The sequence below is a fragment of the Desmodus rotundus genome, chromosome 1, assembly GCF_022682495.2.
Source record: "Desmodus rotundus isolate HL8 chromosome 1, HLdesRot8A.1, whole genome shotgun sequence".
Lineage (NCBI taxonomy): Eukaryota > Metazoa > Chordata > Mammalia > Chiroptera > Phyllostomidae > Desmodus > Desmodus rotundus.
Window position 1 is genome coordinate 99,750,281 of NC_071387.1, and position 20,020 is coordinate 99,770,300.

Consider the following 20,020-nt stretch of genomic DNA (forward strand, 5'->3'; position numbering starts at 1 on the left):
CCACCTCAGAAGAAAAGCTTTACATAGGCTGAAAGTGAAGGGACGGAAAAAATATTCCATGCAAAGGGAGGCAAAAAAAAGGTGCGGTAGTAATACTTATATCTGACAAAATAGACTTCAGGACAAAGGCCATAACAAGAGATAAAGAAAGTCACTAGGTAATATCTAAGGGATCAATCCAACAATAGGCTATAACCCTTGTAAACATATATGCACCCATTGTAGGAGCATCTAAATACATACAGAAAATCTTAGGGGACTTTCAGGAAGAGATCAACAGCAATGGAGTCATTGTAGGAGATTTTAACACCTCATTGTCATCAATGGATAGATCTTCCAGACAAAAAATAAGCAAGGAAACAGAGACCTTATACCAAACACATTTAACTGATATTTATAGAACATTCCATTCCAAAGCAGCAGAATACATATTCTTCTTAAGTGCACGTAGATCAGTCTCAAAGATAGACCACACAGTAGGACACAAGATAAGTCTTACCAAATTTAAGATAATTGAAATAATTTCAATTTGGATCACAATGGCATGACACTAGAAATCAACCTCAAATAAAGAAAACTCAAAAATATTCAAATACATGGAAGCTAAATAGCATGTTATTAAATAATGAATGGGTCATCAATGAGATCAAGGAAGAATTCAAAAAGTACCTGAAAACAAATGTAAATTAACACAAAACAATCCAAAACCCATGGGACACAGCAAAAGCAAGCCTGAGAGGGAAGTTCATAGCATTACAGACCTACTTCAAGAAGATATAAAAATCTCAAATAAACAATCTAACCCTACACTTAAAGAACTAGAAAAACAACAACAAACAAAGTGCAGAGTGAGAGGAAAGAAGGAAATAATCAAGATCAGAGTGGAAATAAATAACACAGAGAGTAAAAAACAATGAAAAGGCCAATGAATCCAGTGGCTGTTTTTTTGAAAAGATAAACAAAATTGATGAACCTCTAATCAGACTCATAATAAAAAAGCAAGTGGAGGGGAGCCCTGGCTGATGTGGCTCAGTGGATTGAGTGCTGGTCCGCAAACCAAAAAGGCAAGAGGACCTAAATAGAAATGAAAGAGAAGCAACAACTGATATCACAGTTATACAAAGGATTGCAAGAAAACACTATGAACAACTATATGTCAAGAAATGGACAACCTGGGCTAAATGGATAAATTTCTAGAAACATACAATATTCCAAAATTGAATCAGGAAGAAGCAGAAAACATGAATAGAATGGTAACAACTAATGAAATTGAAGCAGTAATCAAAAAACTCCCAGCAAACAAAAGTCCTGGACCAGATGGTTTCACGATCGAATTTGCCAACCTTTCAAAGAAGAACTAGCAACTATCCTTCTCAAACTGTTCTAAAAAATTTAAAACGAGGGAAGACTTCCAAGCTCTTTTTACAAAGCCAGTATTATCCTAACTCCAAAACCAGGTAAAGACACAACAAAGAAGGAAAACTATGTGCCAGTATCACTGATGAACATAGATGCTAAAATCCTCAACAAAATATTAGCAAACTGGATCCAACAATACATTAAAAAGATCATACACCATATTCAAGTGGGATTTATCCTGGGATGCAAGGATGGTACAATATTTGCAAACCAATGAATGTGATATATCATATAAACAAAATTGAAATATAAAAATCACATGATCATATCAATAGATACAGAAAAAGCATTTGATAAAATCCATCACCCATTTATGATAAAAACACTCAGCAAAGTTGGAATAGAGGGATTATACCTCAACATAATAAAGGCCATATACAAAAAACCTACAGCCAACATCATACTCAATGGGCAAAAATAAAAGTGCTTCCCTTAAGATCAGGAACAAGACAGGGGTGTCCGCTTTCACCACTATTATTTAACATAGTACTGGAAATTCTAGCCACAGTGATCAGACAAGAAAAAGAAACAAACAGAATCCAAACCGGAAAGGAGGAAGTAAAACTGTCATTATTCACAGATGACATGATATTGTACACAGAAAATCCTACAGGCTACTAGACCTAATAAATGAATTTGGCAAAGTGGCAGGATAAAATCCATACTCAGAAATCGAAGGCAGTTTTATATACCCATAATGAACTATCAGAAAGAAAAACTAAGAAAACAATCCCATTTACTATTGCAACAACAACAAAAAAAGTAAGGTACTTAGGAATAAATTTAAAACAAGGAGGTAAAAGACCTGTACTTGGAAAACTACAGGATACTGAAGAAAGAAACTGTGGAGGATACAAATAATTGGAAGCATACACAGTGTTCATGGATTGGAAGAATTAACATCATTAAAATGTCCATACTACCCAAAGCAATCTATAGATTTAATGCAATTCCTATTAAAATACCAATGGGCTCTTTTCTGTGGTGCCTTGGAGGTGGTTGACTGCTTCAAAATGAAGCTGAACATCTCTTTTCCAGCCACTGGCTGTCAGAAACTCATTGAAGTGGATGACAAATGCAAACTTCATACCTTTTATGAGAAGCGTATGGGCACAGAGGTTGCTGCTGACTCTCTGGGTGAAGAGTGGAAGGGTTATGTGGTTCGAATCAGTGGTGAGAATGACAAGGTTTCCCCAAGAACCAGGGTGTCTTGACCCATGGCTGTGTCCGCCTTTTGCTGAGTAAGGGCACTCCTGTTACAGACCGAGGAGGACTGGAGAGCGAAAGCGCAAATCAGTTTGGGATTGCATTGTGTTTGCCAGTCCCAGTGTTCTCAACTTGGTCATTGTAAAAAAGGGGGAGAAAGATATCCCTGGTCTCACTAATACTACTGTGCCTCATCACCTGGGGCCCAAAAGAGCTAGCAGAATCTGCAAACTTTTCAACCTCTCTAAAGAAGATGATGTCTGCCAATATGTTGTGAGAAAGCCCTTAACAGGGAAGGTAAGAAACCTAGAACCAAAGCACCTAAGATTCAGCATTTTGTTACTCCACGTGTCTGCAACACAAACATCAGGATATTACTCTGAAGAAGCAATGTACTGCCCTGGCTGGTGTAGCTCAGTGGATTGAGCATGGGCTGCGAACCAAAGGATCACCAGTTCGATTTCCAGTCAAGGCACATGCCTGGGTTGTGGGCCAGGTCCCCAGTGGGGGCCACATAAGAGTCAACCACACATTGATGTTTCTCTCCCTCTTTCTCCCTCCGTTGCCCTCTTTCTAAAAATAAATAAATAAAATCTTTCAAAAAATGGGCAAAAGATTTAAATATATATATACATATACATATATGTGTGTGCGTGTGTATAAAAGAAGCAAAGTACCAAGAAAAATAAGGAAGGGGCTGCAGAGTATGCTGAACTTTTGGCTAAGAGGATGAGGGAGGCCAAAGAAAAATGCCAGGAACAAATTGCCAAGAGATGTAGGCTGTCCTCTTTGAGAGCTTCTACCTCTAAGTCTGAGTCCAGCCCAAAATGAGGTCTTCTAAGAGTAAAAAATAAATAAAGATAAACATAAAAAAAAATAAAATACCAATGCCATGTTTTACAGATCTAGAAAACATATTCCAAAAATTTATATGGAACCAAAGAAGACCCCAAGTAGCCTCAGAATTCTTGAGAAAAAAGAACAAAGTTGGAGAGACCACAATACCTGATATCAAACTATACTATGAGGTTACTCTGATTAAAAAAAAAAAAAAAATCTGGTACTGGCGTAAGAACAGACACATAGATCAATAGAGAGCCCAGAAATCAACCCACATCTTTGTGGTCCATTAATATACGACAAAGGAGGCAACAGCATACAACAGAGTAAAGACAGTCTTTTCAAAAAATGTTTTTGGGAAAACTGGAGTGGTACTTGCAAAAAAAATATGAAACTAGACCACTAACTTACACCATACATCAGAATAAACTGAAAATGGATAAAAGGCTTAACTATAAGTCATGATATCATAAAAATCCTAGAGGATGCGCTGGCTGGTGTGGCTCAGTAGAGTGAGTGTTGGCCTGTGAACCAAGAGGTCTCTGTTTGATTCGCAGTCAGGACACATGCCTGGGTTGCGGGCCAGGTCCCCAAGTGTGCGAGAGGCAACCAATCAATGTATCTCTCACACATCAATGTTTCTCTCCCTCTCTTTCTCCTTCCCTTCCCCCTCTCTAAAAATAAATAAAATCTTTTTTAAAATCCTAGAGAAAACATAGTCAGTAAAATTTCAGATATCTCATGTAGCAATGTTTTTGCTGATGTATCTCTTAGATCAAGGGAAACAAAGGAAAAAAAATAAACAAATAGGACTACATCAAATTAAAAAGCTTCTGCACAGCTAAAGAAACCATCATCAAAATGAAACCCACTGTATGACATAACATATTTGCCAATGATACATCTAACATGGGTTTAATCTCAAAATTATATAAAGAATTTATACAACTCAACACCCGGAAGAGAGACAATCCAATTAAAAATGGCCAAAGGATCTGAAGAGACAGTTCTCCAAGGAGGACATACAGAGGGCCCATAGACATAAAAAAATGCTCAACATCACTAGCCACCAGAAAGATGCAAATTAAAATCATGTTGAGATATCACCTCACAAAGGCCGAAACGGCTATCATGAGTAGATCAACAAAGAACAAGTGCTGGCGAGGATGTGGAGAAAGGGAACCCTAGTGATCTGTTGGTGGGAGTGCAGACTCATGCAGCCACTGTGGAAAACAGTATGGAATTTCCTCAAAAAATTAAAAATGGAACTGCCTTTTGTCCCAGTGATTCCATTTCTGGGAACATATCTTACGAATCCCAAAATACTGATTCAAAAGAATATATGCACGTCTATGTTCATAGCTGCATTATTTACAATGGCCAAGATTTGGAAACAGCCTCAGTGCCCATCAGTAGATGAGTGGATAAAAATGCTGTGGTACATTTATACAATGGAATACTATGCAACAGTAAAGAAGGAGGAGGAGGAGGAATTCTTACCTTTTGTGGCAGCATGGATGGAGCTGGAGATTATTATGCTAAGGGAAATAAGCCAGTCCGTGAAAGACAAATACCATATGATCTCACTTGTAAGTGGAATCCAATGAACAAAACAAACTAATGAGCAAAACAGAATCAGAGGCATAGAAACATGAAGAAGACTGACAGCTGTAAGGGGGGCGGGGAGGGGACTGGTAAAAAGAGTGAAGGGACTAGTCAAAGAACATACATGCATGACCCATGGACACGGACAAAGGTCTGGGGATTGACTGTGGGAGTGGGAGGTGGGCTGGGAAGAGGGGAGAAAGGTAGAAAAATTGGGACAACTGTAATAGCAAAAACAATACAATATTTAACAAAGAGAGAGAGATTTCGCTGGCTATTTTCTGGAAGAGTGATGGGAAGGGTATACTTGCAGATATTCCAGAGGAAAGAGATGATGATGGCTTGAATTAGGGAGATGGAAATATGTAGATGAACTCAAGATAAATGTTGGCATGAGAAATGATTAGTCAGAGGCCCCCCTGCCTCTTTTGTTTGTTTCTCAACCAGTAGTTTCTCCCTCTCCCTTAAATATTCAGTCTTTCCTACTGGGCTGATTTTTTTTTCCACTTTCAAATACACCTCAATCACCCCCATTTTAAAAGAAAACATTTTCTATTCTGTCTTTCCTTTAAGATTCTGCCTCAGGCAATTTAATTATTTTTTTTTCTTGATAAATGTCTTGAAAGTTTATTTCTATTATATTACTTCCTACTCATTTCTTAACTTGTCATCTATGCTCTGCCTTCCGTACTAGGCTGGGATCTGCTAAGAAAATTAATGACTTGCTAATTGCCAAATCCAATGCTTCCCTCACAGTCTTCATTCTGTTTCTGCCACTGGAACAGGGATGTTTTCCTCCACCTGTTTGGAAATCTCTCCTGCTTTGGACCTGTGTTACTATAATCTCTATTTACTTCTACCTCCCTGCTGTTTCCATTGCAGTCTTTTCTCTGGCTATTCTCTGGAAGACTGATTCTTGTCCTCAAACAGCTCCCTCTCTCCCTTTCCTCTCTCTTGATTTATTACAAAAGGATACATGAAAACAGTACCATGTTTAAGCAAAATGTTGAAATTCCCATCCCAAATCCCATTTCCCAGAAGAATTTCTTTGTTAATGATTTGGGATGTATTTTTCTGGAATTGAAAAATTTGACAATAAACCCCTTAAAACTTACAATAAATGCAAGAATTCTTTGCATTGACAATTTCAAACAGTATAGAATGATAAGGAATTAAAATTAAATTTTCCTCTTGATGCCATTCCTCTAAGCAAATCCTCCACCCTGGAAGTAATGACAACAGGAATTTGACAGCCCTTCCAAACTGTGGTGGACCTCTATTCTCTGCTTCCCAGCACCTATTCACCTGGTTGGTACACGCACAACCTGGGGGCTCATCTTTCCCTGGGGTCTTTTTTTTTTTTTTAGCTGCTTGTTCAATGTTTGTTATCTTTATCTGAAAAATCTTCACAGAAAATTGTGATTTGGTTTGTTAGCTCTCAGGAGCCCGGTCCTGAGCTCTGAAAGCTTGCTTTCTTCTGAGCTACTCGATCTTTTTTCTGGGCAAGAGACATTTTGGGACGATTCCACCTCTTCTTTTTAACTTCTTTCTTAGGCTTCTTCTCATAGACTGGATGAGCCTTCTCATACATGTCCTCCATCGTGTCTGGAGTTACACTGGTCTTTATGTATTGAGAGAATTGTTTCTTAAAAGCATCTTCGTCTTCTTCCATTAGGTAGCACATATAATCTGCCACATTCTGACCCATGATGTGCTTCCGATGTACTTCCTCATTGAATTCCTTGCTTTCTGAATCATAACCAGGGATCGTTTGGTACTGTGAGGAATAGACAAGCCTCTGTCCACAGCTCCCTTCAGGGCCCCAAACACTTTATTTCCAGTAGTAGTTCTGGCAGGCCCTGCATCCAAATAACAGGTGAAGGCACCCGGTTGACCACCAATGCTTTCCACATTGTATTCATCTCCCGTCACCTCCACTTGGCCTTCACGTATCTTGTCCATGCCAAACCTACTGAGAAGCCTGCGGGCAGCAGCAGGCCAGTACAGTACGCTGCAGCATAATTTGTCAGGCCGACCTTCACACCATACTTTGGGAGTTCATGAGCATAAGCTGCACGAACTATCATATCTCCTTCTATGCGAGCATAAGCAATCTCGCAGATGATATCTCTGTTGGTTACACGAACTACCATCCTGTATTTGGGTGTGCTGTACTTATTTTTATCCCGAATTACCAAGTGTTTCCGGGCATAGTAATCAGTTTTACCCTCTCGTTGTCTTCTACATTTCACTTGGTATCGCTTGAAGTAGGCTTTATTTTTGACAACTTTTACAAACCCCATCCTGTGGATGAAAGACCCACCTCCGCAGCTTGCCACAGACCCACAAGCCCAGCAGAGCTCCGGTAGGGGGAAAAGCTTCCCTGGGGTCTTGATCCCTCCCCCACTCTCAGTCCATGATGGCTCTACCCTGGGCTCAGGATCGTTCATATAGCTTGTGTCTCCACCAGTCTGAACTTGAGAGTCCCCTTGCTGTAGGGATTTGACCAGGGAGGATGCTTAACTCCGTTAGAGTCAAGGAAACACTGAGGTGTTTCCTGGGAATTTCTGGGAAAGAGATTATTACCGTTCCATTTCTGGTAACATGGCAGATTAGATAATTTAGACTAACCCTCTTGTTGCAAAACAAGTGTTGGATATGTATTAGAAACGTTTCCTTGAAAGCATTAAAGAACTAAATAGATAGTAAGGAACTAGATTAAAAAAATCTAGGGTAAAAATATTTTGTTTCTTGATCCAAAGGGTAATTACACAGATGTTAATTTTATAACTGTTTATTAAACTGAACATTTGCGTTTGCATACCTTTGCGTATGTATGTTATTTTCACATTTTAATAAAATGTGTGTGTGTGTCTGAGAGAGAGACACAGAGACAGAGAGAGAAGAAACATAAATAAAGCTAAGGAAACAAAACAACAACAACGACAAACCTGTATATAGGAAAAAAGGAAAATTCACTCATAATCTTATCACCCAGATATAAATGGTATTTAAAATTTTGGTATATACTCGTGCCCTTTTCCAACCATGTCAATACACAAAAATAGGAGCATCCTCCATGAGCTATTTTGTAGCCTGATTTTTACTTACTATGTTGTTAACATATTTCCATAGTTTTGGATATTTTCCTGAATAAAAAGAAATCTGGGTGAAGGAAAGAATTCAAAGATGTCAGCTGAGGCCCTAAACTGCTTCTGCTGCAACGCGCGTCGTGAGGGAAAACCGAGCTACAGTTTTCATAGCCTCGTAAGGCGCAGAGGGGAAAAGAAAAAGTTAAGGCTCATTCTTTCATGGTGGGACACCTCCTAGGAGACCATCTCCCCTTAAAGCTGGGACCCAAAGGCCTATATGCTTAGGAAGAAAACATGACTCACTTCCACCCCTGAGGGGCTGCCGGGAAAGTGGGCACAGCAGCAGGTCTCCCATCCCTAAGATTTGTAGCTGCAGTTCACATCACCTGGTTGTCAAAACAAAAATAAAAACAAAACCCCCTTCAAACTGTGGAGTGAGACTTGGACTGTCAGATGAAAATGTAACTCTTCTCGGGAGGAACATACCATCATTCTGTATCTCAAAGGAAGGGCCACTGCAATTGCGTCACAGCTAATGAGCGCACACTAGGAAATAAGGCACCAAGGGCGGTAATAAGTATTAACAATAGACAGCAAAAAATAGAACTAGAAAGATTTTAAATAATAGAATTGTTAGTCTCACATTATAAAATAACTGTTCTCTAGATTGAAAGAAATAAAAGACAACCTGAAAGTGTTTGTAGATAGCGTGTGACTATAAAAAACAAATAAAACTTATAGAAATGAAAAATAAAATAATTAAAATGTAAAAACTCAGCTGGAGCTAAAACTAATGAACTGGAAGATAGAACTGAAGAAAAGTTTCAGAATGCAACATGAAAAGAGATAAAAAGACAAAATATGGAAGAGAGGTTAGGAGACATGGCCTGGTTCATCGACAAGCCTTTGAAGACTTGTTTTTAACCTTTTTTGGGGGGAAGGTGAATAACTTTTACTTTAAAGATAATTTATCCCACTACTAAGGTGTGGCTCTTCTGGGGTCTCTTCTGAATGCCTCAGGTCACCAAGAACTCTCCACACCGGCTGGTCAGAACTCAAATGCCTCCTGGTGTTATGTGGACTCCGGGCACCATTTAGCTCACACCTTCCGGTCACCCTCGGCAGCGGTGTGTCTTAGTATTCATTGAAGGGCTCCCCTGTGCAGGTTTCTACAGCTATTTCTTTACGTAACCTTCTCCTCTGTGGGACTCTGCCCTGCAACTTCAAACCACTTCCGACTCTTTGAACTCTAATCTCTGTCTATCAACTCAGTCACAGATCTGTGTTCTGCTTGGGATTCCCCTTCCTGTTCTGTGGTCTGAAATGTGCCTTCAGACAGAAAACCAGGGCACTCCGTGGTCATCTTGTTTGTTTTTCATTTCTTAAGAATCATCACGCTGCGCTACGTATTGTCCATTATCTGAAAAACCTAATTTTTTTTTGTCCAGTTTTCTTGTTATTTGTAGTAGGAGGGTAAATCCAGTCTCCATTACTCCATCAAGCCATAAGCATAAATTATAGACTTTTTTTTAAACACAAGAAATTGGCTTCAGATATTATGTCATAATGAAGGAATTGGGGACCTGTGGTAGGTGAATGACTCTTCACCACTTAACCTTTAGTGTCATTAGAATTGCACGCCCTCTTTTAAAAATCTAGTTAATAAAAATCTCTCATTAGTATGTTCAGAGACATTTGAGAAAATATTGCCACTCCAAAACAAAACCAGACTCCCCTGGAAAAGAAGCAATGAAAGAAACAGAAAAAAAGATTTAGAAATTAAAAGTGATTTTCAAAATAACTTTCATGGAAATAATAGAATGGACATGTTTGAAATCTGATTCGTGATCCAGAAGATGAAGTTAAGCAAGCCTATGAGAATGTAAAGCAAAAGGACAAAGACATGGAAAATATGCAAGACAATGAAGTCATATCTGGAAGCCCCGCCTTCATCTACTAGGATTTCTGGAAGAACAAGAGACGACTGAGGGGAGGAAAACAAGACAATATAGAAAAGATTTCTGAAAGAAATCTATGTTTTCAGATTGAACTAGTTTACTAGTTCCAAGCAGGAAAACCAAAAAGGGCAAACTTGAATACATATAAATGACATTTCTTTTTTCTAAAATTGTTTTTAATTTATTGATTTTAGAGAGCGAGGAAGGAGAGAGAGAAAGTGACAAAGAGAGAAACATCCATTTGTTGCTCCACCCATCTATGTTCTCATTGGTTGATTCTTGTCAGGGCCCTGACCCCGGATGGAATCCAACACTTTGGTGCGTCAGGACAACAGTCCAATCAACTGAGCTACCTGGCCAGGGCTTAATGACGCTTCTGAACCAGGGATCAAGGACTAGAATTCCTACAAGCTTTTAGAGAAGGAAAAGTGGTTACCAACAAGAAGTCAGGCATTACACCCAACAACACTGCCTATTATATTACGTTGTAATGCCTTTGACATTCTGAGGGAGAATTATCTTCAGGAAGGATTAAATCTTCAGTCAAATATGAATGTGGTTGACTGTAGAAATTAGTTCTCCCATCAAATTATCTAAATTTTTTCATAATTTTATTCCCCATTTTAGGTTGTTATGATTATGAAGAGAAGGCAGAAATGGAGCAAGAGCCAGTTTCCTCATTAACAGAGACAAGTATTGTGTTCCATCTACTGTAGCCCTAAGTGCGACCTAGCTGGAAAGGATGGAATACAAGACCTTTCAGAACTGCAAAGAGATACAGACCATTACCATTTACTTTGTATTCCCACTGCCTAGCATAGCTCTGCGCGTCTTGGATGAGCTCATACGTTTGCAGAATGAATGAGTAAGTGAATGAGATCTGCCACCCTTACCTGAGAAGCGGCAATTGTATGTCACCTTAAGTAGAAAAAGGTTAGTTGGACAGCATTTACCTTCCTGCAGCCTTTCACCGATTGGATGTTTCTCTTGTTAGTTCTAGGCTATTCTTCAGTGCCTTCCTCTGAAAGTTACATAATTCAGGATCCCAAAGCTTTCTATATATTATGTATTGACTGGAATTATTTTTGATCATTGATTCAATGACAGCAAGGAACCCTTGTCACTTGAGGCGAGAACATCTTTTCCATAACAATCTGATCATCTCACCCAGCCCTGAGCATGAGTTCATCCAGGAGTCTTGTTACCTGGGCTGCCCCTCTGCTTTCCTCTGTGTCAGCTTTGTCAGCCGGCTGCCGTCTTATTTCTAGAAAAGGTAAGAGAGAACTCCTGACTTCACAACTTACAAGCTGGACATTGAGGTCCGTTCCAGTTTTCGGATTCTTTGAAAGAGAAGACTTGTTTGGAGCAAGCCTCTGTCCCGAGAGCACAGGACTGCATATGTTCAGTTGCTTCATTACAGAAGCAAGCCCGGTGCCAGACCCCACAGACCTGAATCCCAGCTATGCAAATTACTAGCTGTGTAACTTCGGGGTAGTAACTAATATTTGGGGGTCTCAGTTTCTTTGTCAGTGTAGCGGGGTTAATAGAAGTTCCTAACTCACAGAGCCGTTGTGAGGATTAAATGAATTTATGCCTGTAAAGTGCTTAGAACAAAGCCTGGAACAGAGGTATTTTCTGGAAGGATTAGTTAGTGTTGTCATTACTACTGATCTCACAGATTTCAGATACGGTTTGTTGATTGGCTTGCTTGCTTGTCTAAGGCAAAGACAGTGTTTTAAACATAAGATTGTTTGGTTTCTGTTTGGGAATGGGAAAACCACTAATGTACAGTTTTGTTTTGTTCTATACAGTCTACCTAATGATTTATTTTTAAGATTTAATTTTTTAATTTTTACTTTTTTAGAGAGAGGGGAAGGGAGAAAAAAAGAGAGGGAGAAAAACAGATGTGCAAGAGAAACAGATTGGTTGCCTCTCTCACGCCTCCAGCTGGGGGCCTGGCATGCAACCCAGGCATGTGCCCTGACCAGGAATTGAACCCAGGGTCTTTCGGTTTTGGGGATGACACCTAACCCACTGAGCGACACCAGACAGGGCCCTAATGATTTTTTTGAAGGAAGAAAGTAATATAAAATTTTGGTACAAAACAGCTGTAGGAAGAGGGGGAGGGTGCCTGTCATCGTGTTTCCATCAAGGAGGCGAAACTGAGGCTCCCAGCACAAGCCGAGAGGGAGCACGAGCCCTTGGGCAGAGTCTTTAGCTGCAGGAAGCACGCTTTGGTTACTCTTCGGTTACTCTTTAAGAATGGGAAAGGCATGGCCCAATGAAAGCATATGTCTCAGAGTTCCACTTAGGGTCCCCCCTTCTCCCGGGGCCGGCATGGGGTGGCTTCAGACTTCCATCACACAACTTGGAGCAGCAAGACCACACACCACAAAACCAGATTCACCCAAGAAGAGTTTTCAGCATTGTGTGGGTTGGAGTAAAACTGTGGAGCGGTTCCAGGGGATGTCCAGGGAATTTTCTGAGCTTCAGAGCAGTTAATTCAGAGAGATGATGAAGTCACAGAAAGAACAGGTGCCGAATTGAAGGACACAGGCAGGCACTAAGGCCAGGGAGATGGCTATTGCACTGAGATGTCCGTTGCAATGCAGAGCTCTATTTGGCCTCTGGGAGTCCTTGATGCAGCTGCTGTTGACCCAGGAGGGCTGAAGCAGAAGAGAGTAGAGGGCCATGAGTCCCGATACCCCAGCCACAAAGTAGCACAGGGAGCAGGCTGAGGGTCGGGATAAGGCCAGGGAGGAGTGATTCCGGGCAGCCACACCATACAGGGAACAGCTGCCACTGAAGGAGCCCTGGAAATTGTTAGAACTTGCACGGCATGTGGATAGATGGAGACAGACGTGTTAACAAAATAACCAACATTTGTCTAGCACTTACCAACGCCAGGCCCATCTCAGGGACCACCTCATTTGGTCATAGAGTGCCTGTGAGGAAGGTACCGTTCACATCATTTCCATTTTACTGATGAGGAAATGGAGGGAAGAAGATGAAGTGAATTGCTCCAAGCGCCAACGCTATATACAGCAGGAGGTTTGGGGTTTGGATCCAGGCCTGTTGGCTCCAGAGCCCATGCTCAGAACCATTCTGTCACACTCCCTTCCTGAAGGGGGCTCAGAGCCCCCACCCCCATTTTCCTAGGATGGTTGCCGCAGAGCACAGGGAGCACCACTGCTGCCGTGTTCTCCCCAGAGGGACGTCTTCTGGTGCGGACACCTTGCCTCTAGTCTCGGCTGGTGTGGAGCAAGCATGTCTCTGCCCTGTCCCGTGCCTTTTCTGAGTTTCAGGATCTCATGACTGGATTTGCCTTCTTGTTACTCTTCATAGGTTACGTATCACTTGCGCTTCAGTTGCTTTCAGAGGAATTGTTTGTTCTCAGAGCTAATATTTTATCACGATGACTTAGAAGGCTGGAGCATAGACCTTCTTTATCCTCCTAATCCACGCCAAGGACCCCGGGACTTCGCACATCCTGACGGGGGACACCCTGGGGAGGAAGGGTGTGTGCGTTAGCCTGAGCGCAGCCACTGTGCCCTGCTGCACGTGTGTGCGCTGCCATTTCTGTCGTTCCTGCTGTCCGAATACTTGCTAAACTAACATTTCAAAAAGGTTGTAGGAGTTACATTTGCAAATGTGGCGGAGGGTGGGGGGAGGTAGAAGTGGGCCTAGGGGGAATAAAAGGTGATGGAAAGAGACTTCACTTGGGGTGGTGAACACACAGTACAATTTACAGGTGATGGATCGTAGAATTCTATGATACCTGAAACCTATCTAATGTTAATAACCAATGTCACCCAAAAAAATTCAATTAAAGGAAAAATCATAACCCAACTATTTAAAAATGTGGCATTCAGTAAAATGCTTATATTCTAGAGTAAGTTAAGCCAGAGTTCTGTACTTTATGGTGTTGTAAGGTATTGAACTATTTGAGGGAAGGATTCCAGCAATTTACAGGAACAAATGTTGTCTCTTCTCTATGTCCCTGTACTTATTAACTTTTCTGTGTATAAAAATGTGCATTTGTCTTTAGTTTTGCAGACTAGGGGCGAAGTAGTGGGCACCATGGAGATTGCTCATCCTCCTTCCTTTGCAAAGTGTCACCGTCCTGACTGACGGCCCCTGGAAGGACTCATGCTCTCCACTTCGTTATAGAGACTTTTTGTCTCCCTGTGAGGCGTTTGGGGTGGCCACTCTCTAGAGAATGAACAGCTTTTAGAAAATTAAGCTGATAATCTGCACTTTGCTGCGGAATGACCACGCAATTGACCTGAAGCCCTAGGCCTGCAAGCCCACCAAGTGGGAATCCCAAGTTCAAGGGTTTACAGTCAGGTGGTTGACTCCAGTGGGAATTCTCCTACGTACAATCAAGAATATGTAACAGTCCCCATGTTATCATCAACAGTCTGCTCCTCCCTTTTTCATCCTGACAGATCTGCTGGTCTGCCCAGGTCTGGGCCACTGGAAGGCCTTAGTCACCTCTACTCCAGCGCCGATGTGCCCCACCACGGCTCTGCCCATACGGAGGGCCAGTAACCCGCACTTGGAGTTGGGGCCATTATGTCTTAGAAGACTCCAAAACCAGGGGTCTTTGCCTTTCAACCTACTTTTCTCAAAAGCTGGCCTCAGCACACCAACCACATTTGTACTGAAACAAGGTTGCTTATGGTGAAGACTGTTTTTGAGTCATGGCAGCAAAATTCAGTGACCATGACCCTTGTCCCACAGCACTGACAGTTTGGAAACGGCAGAGCAGGGGCCCGGGGTGGGGAGCTGTGTCTTCCAAGCGCTTTGAATTTAAACATGTCACATGTGCCGAATGATCGGAACCACAGAACAGGTATCCTTCCCCTGAAGCCTGAGCACTCGGGGGAGAAAATGTGGCCCCACTCTGGGGGATGGTTATACTGGGTATTCCTTGTTTTATCTGCCCAGGACCCCTTTACGCTTTTTTCTTTTTGTTTTTTACCTTGTTTTCTGATAAAAGACACTATCACTCAAGTTCATAAATTTATGGGAGCTGCTAATGAAAAACAACCAGCCCCTGACCGGTGTGGCTCAGTTGGCTGGGCATAGTCCCGCAAAGTAAAAGGTCGCTGATACAATTCCCAGTCAGGGCTCACGCCTGGGTTACAGGATTGCTCCCTGGTCAGGGTGTGTATGAGAGGCAACTGATCGATGTTTCTCTCCCTCTCTTTCTCCCTCCCTACCCTCTCTCTCTAAAAATAAATGAATAAACTCTTTAAAATAAAAAACAAAACAAAAATTCCCAGAGTAGGAATGAAGCCGACAGGTAAGAGGTTGCTTGGGTATGAGAGCGACCTCCAAGATGAGCTGGAACTTGGATGTTCTTTCACCATTTTAACCTGCTTGCAGCTTAGGCAATGCCATCTCTTGTTACTACATGAGTCCCTGCTTTCAGACTGGGAATGTCCGTCTATTCCCAGTGGTTCCTGAGTTGCTAGCCCACTGCCTCATACATGGTAGGTGCTCAGAAAATGCTTGTGGACTGACTAATCGATAAATGCACAGGAAGGGAAAAATCGTCCAAAATGAACACGCTCTCGTTCTGCTGAAAGGGAAGCCTTATCTAGGAAGACGCTCAGACAGGCTGATCCTCCTTAGTCAGTCTATTTCCTGCACTCCTTTGTGTACCTATTCTCTCCTGTTACCTTTCTCCTCACTTTTCACTCTTAAAAAATTCTGCTCTTCTCACTCAAATTTTCTCCTTCTTTTACTGATTCTTATGGCTATGTATTAAAATAGCCTGTCAGTGGCTCCTGGAGCCATGCTTGGTCTCACTAATGATGTCTGGCTTGCTCTGCGTTCTTGAGTGTTCACTGGTGAGGAACAGTCACTGGTCGAACTGCCACTGCCTTGTCGGGCTGCCTGTGGGAATACTTTCCGCTAAGAAGGCGGAGGGAATGTGTTTTTTGCTGCAATCAATGATAGGGGAACAGAGGGCTAACTCGGTACCAACCGAAAAACCCAAGGAAACTAGAATCTTCCTGTGTGTTGCTGGAACCCCTTTGAGTTCCCAGGTGTGGGAGTTTTCCTGTCTTTTGTTTCTGCAACAAATCGGTGGAGGCATCAAATGTTTCCTTTGGGTCGACAATGGGCCGTGTGTTTCCTACGTCACACTTGAGTCCGCTCTTTAGACGAATGTAGGTTAAAGATCGCTTTTGGGAAATTTAAAAATAACCACCAATAGTATTTAAAAGTAAGACATATAACTTCTAAAACACTGGAGAAAACAAAAAGAAACAAAATAGTGTGTATACTGAAAAAGAGAAGACGGAGGAAATCATAAAAAATCATACAGCACAGAAGTTATAATATTAAACAAAATACCATAAGACCAAACACAGAAGTTGCAATAATAAATTATAAATGGGATCACCTTTCTTTTTCAAAGAAAAAAAAAATTAGAATAGCTCGAGAAACAAAACACATCTAAAGCAGAATGACATAACATTGCTCGTTGATTTAACAGTACACGTACCTGTACATGGCACTTTCCATGTGCAAGGAATGCTCTGAAGCACGGATTCACTTCACCCTCCTAAACAGCTTGTGCTGAAATCCTGTGTTTGGCCCTCCAGACTCACTCCTCACCATTCGTCATCTTGCTTTCTGCCCTGAAGGCTGACCAGCAGGCATTCCAAAATGTGCTCCCAGCATGGGAACCTGAAAAAAACTCACTGTTCTCTCAAGATATTTTGATCCACAAGACTCTCCCCTTCTGGATTCTGGTGACCTCTCTTCCTTCTTCTTATTCCTTTGGGCCCAAAGGCAGTAAAACTCTGCTGCTGCAAACCCTAGCTTTCCGAGCTGTCCTGTGGGGTTCCTGTCCCTGTGCAGGCGTTTATAATTAAGTCTTTTAAAAATAAAGTTTCTTGGGAGCATTTGAGAGCTTACTTCCATCATATGTTGTCAGTTGGGTACAAATAAACTCTTATAAAAATTTAAAAATAAAAACAAACCCTCCTCAAGTTATTTTGAGTGTAACGCGTTTCCTTTAGAAGTCCTGACTGATACACAATTCGTGAGATAACAATTACTATTGTTCTTGTGCAGCAGAGGAGGTAACCTGAGATACAAACAGATGAGTAATTTCAAGATAACTTTATGTAGGAGAGTACAACCTAGCAGTAAAAAGCAGCTTTCATTCTCAGGTAGGAACCTCTCTCCCTAAGCAAAGTAAAACAGATTTCCAGTTATTAAGCTTCAGCTCTTCCAAGTGGAATCTGAGGTGAAATATGGCATAGCAGCAACTGTTTCTGCTGGGTGAATTGTCTGAAAGTGTGAAACTTCCCCGGCTGGTGTGGCTCAGTGGATTTAGCGCTGGCCTGAAAGCCAAAGGGTCACTGGTTTGATTCCCAATCAGGGCACGTGCTTGGCTTGTGGGCCAGGTCCCCAGTAGGGGGCATGCAAGAAGCAACCATACATTGATGTTTCTCTCCCTCTCTTTCTCCCTCCCTTCCCCTCTGTCTAAAAAGAAAATAAATAAAATCTTTTTAAAAAGTGAAACTGGAAAAGTCAGCATTCGTGCTGCCTGTCACTACCAGAACCAATAAGCAGAGACAAGGATTGAATCTTTATGGGTGCTTTATTCAGATGCCAGTGATCTGAGAAGATGGTGGGTTATGTACCCTCAAAACCCACCTTAACATCTCATCTCAAGTCAATCTTTTTATAAGGGGAAGAAAGGGTATGTAAGGGGTTTGGAAAAAAGGTTAATCAGATAAGAGTTGCAGTCCAGAGGCAATTTTTCCCAGTACTTCTTTATCTGTTGATCAATAACTCTTTGTCTGTGTCACTACATCCACTCCCTGGAACACCAGGCTCAGACACCATCTCCATTGCTTGAAGACCCCTGGGGCACAAAGGTTGAATTGTTTGTCGATGTCCTGAAGTCACATAGGTCCTGCATTCCAGTTCCTGGAGTAACAGCTCTCCATGTGCATTAACCACTTAAGCTTATCAACTATGACTGAAGCTAAAATCTTTAACTCTTGAGTTCCCCTATCATTCTGTTAGTTTTTATTTATCTTATTTCAATCAGATTCGCTTAATTAAAGAAATACAAACTAAAACAACATAAAAGCACATAAGATTATTCTAAAATCATTTGGTTTGAATAAACAGTTCTTCCACATACTAAAAACCATCCTGCAGTCAATTGGATGTGTCTAACTGCATCAGATGCATTAGTGGTGGTGTTGCAATTCACCTAAAACAGTTTTTAGTGCAGTTGACAAAAGTTGCACATTTTCCAGCTGGGGCTACATTGGTGGTGGGGTTTTTTTGTTTTTTTGTTTGTTTGTTTGTTTTTGAAGATTTTATTTCTTTCTAGAGAGAGGGGAGAGAGGGAGAAAGAGAGGGAGAGAAACATTGATCAATTGCCTCTCACACACCCTCAACGGGGACCTGGCCTGAAACCCAGGCATGTGCCCTGACTGGGAATCAAACCAGCAACCTTTCATTCCACAGGCCAATGCTCAATCCACAGAACCACACCAGCCAGGACTACATTAGAGTTTTTTAAAGAAAAATGTCTGTGTCCTTTAAGATTTTCTCCTTATCTTTAATCTTGGGTAATGTAATGATGATGTGTCTTGGTGTGTGCTTCCTTGGGTCCCACTTCTTTGGGACTCTCTGGGCTTCCTGGACTTCTTGGAAGTCTATTTCCTTTGCTAGATTGGGGAAGTTCTCCTTCGTTATTTTTTCAAAAAGAGTTTTCAGTTTCTTGCTCTTCCTCTTCTCCTTCTGGCACCGTTATGATTCAGATATTGGAATGTTTAAAGTTGTCCCAGAGGTTCTTAAGCCTCTCATTTTTTTTCAATTCTTGTTTCTTTATTGTGTTCAAGTTGAATGTTTATTTCTTCCTTCTCCTCCAAATCATTGATTTGAGTCCCAGTTTCCTTCCCATCACTGTTGGTTCCCTGTATATTTTTCTTTATTTCACTTTGCATAGCCTTCACTTTTTCCTCTGTTTTGAGACCATACTCAACCATTTCTGTGAGCATCCTGATTACCAGTGTTTTGAACTGTGCATCTGATAGGTTGGCTATCTCTTCATTGTTTAGTTCTATTTTTGGAGCTTTGATCTGTTCTTTCATTTGGGCCATGTTTTTTTGTCTCGGCACACTTGTTATGTTTTAAGGGGTGGAGCCTTAGGTGTTCCCCAGGGCAACCCACTCCACTGTGTTGTGGTGCTGTATGTGGGGGAGGGGTCTGAGAGGGAACAATGCTGTTTGCTCACCTCTCCGCCAACTTTCAGTCACTTCCCCCCGCTATCCACAAACAAATTGAACCCTTCTGGTGCTGATTCCCACGTGAGTGGGTTTGTGTACATTCTAGGACCCTGTGGGTCTCTCCAACAAACTCTCCTGTGGGGTTGGGAGTTTCTCCCACTGCCATAACACCCACAGCTTTTTACAGCCAGAGGTTTTGAGGCTTTATTTTCCCCTGTTGGAACCCTGGGTAGCATGGTCTGTCTTGCTTCCCAGGTGATCCTCCCACACACAAATGTGAGACCACCTGGTCCCCTAACAGCCACCTTACCTGCCCCCATCCAACAGGTGCTACCTTGCCGCTCATCCTCTCTGCCTCGGCTGCCGGTCTCTGCCCTCTTACCAGTCTGAATGAAATTTTCTTCTTTAACTCTTTGGTTGTTGGACTTCCATACAGTTCAATTTTCTGGCAGTTCTGGTTATTTTTTGTTTTTAAATTTGTTGTTGTCCATCTTTTGGTTGTGCAAAGAGGTAATGTGTATCTACCTAGGCCTCCATCTTAGCCAGAAGCCCTTTACCTTCACTTCTTGCTATACATATCTATCTCCCACCTCAAACATAGCCTGAAGTGGTTGCCCGTACACAATTT

At 41.6% G+C, this 20,020-nt stretch overlaps 2 pseudogenes; one reads left to right on the plus strand and one right to left on the minus strand.

Annotated features, from left to right (window-relative positions):
- The first annotated feature begins 2,432 nt into the window (after nucleotides 1-2,432).
- Nucleotides 2,433-3,468, plus strand: LOC112298497 (small ribosomal subunit protein eS6-like; annotated as a pseudogene).
- A 3,033-nt stretch (nucleotides 3,469-6,501) lies between these two features.
- Nucleotides 6,502-7,373, minus strand: LOC112298476 (large ribosomal subunit protein uL18 pseudogene; annotated as a pseudogene).
- Between the last annotated feature and the right edge of the window lie 12,647 nt (nucleotides 7,374-20,020).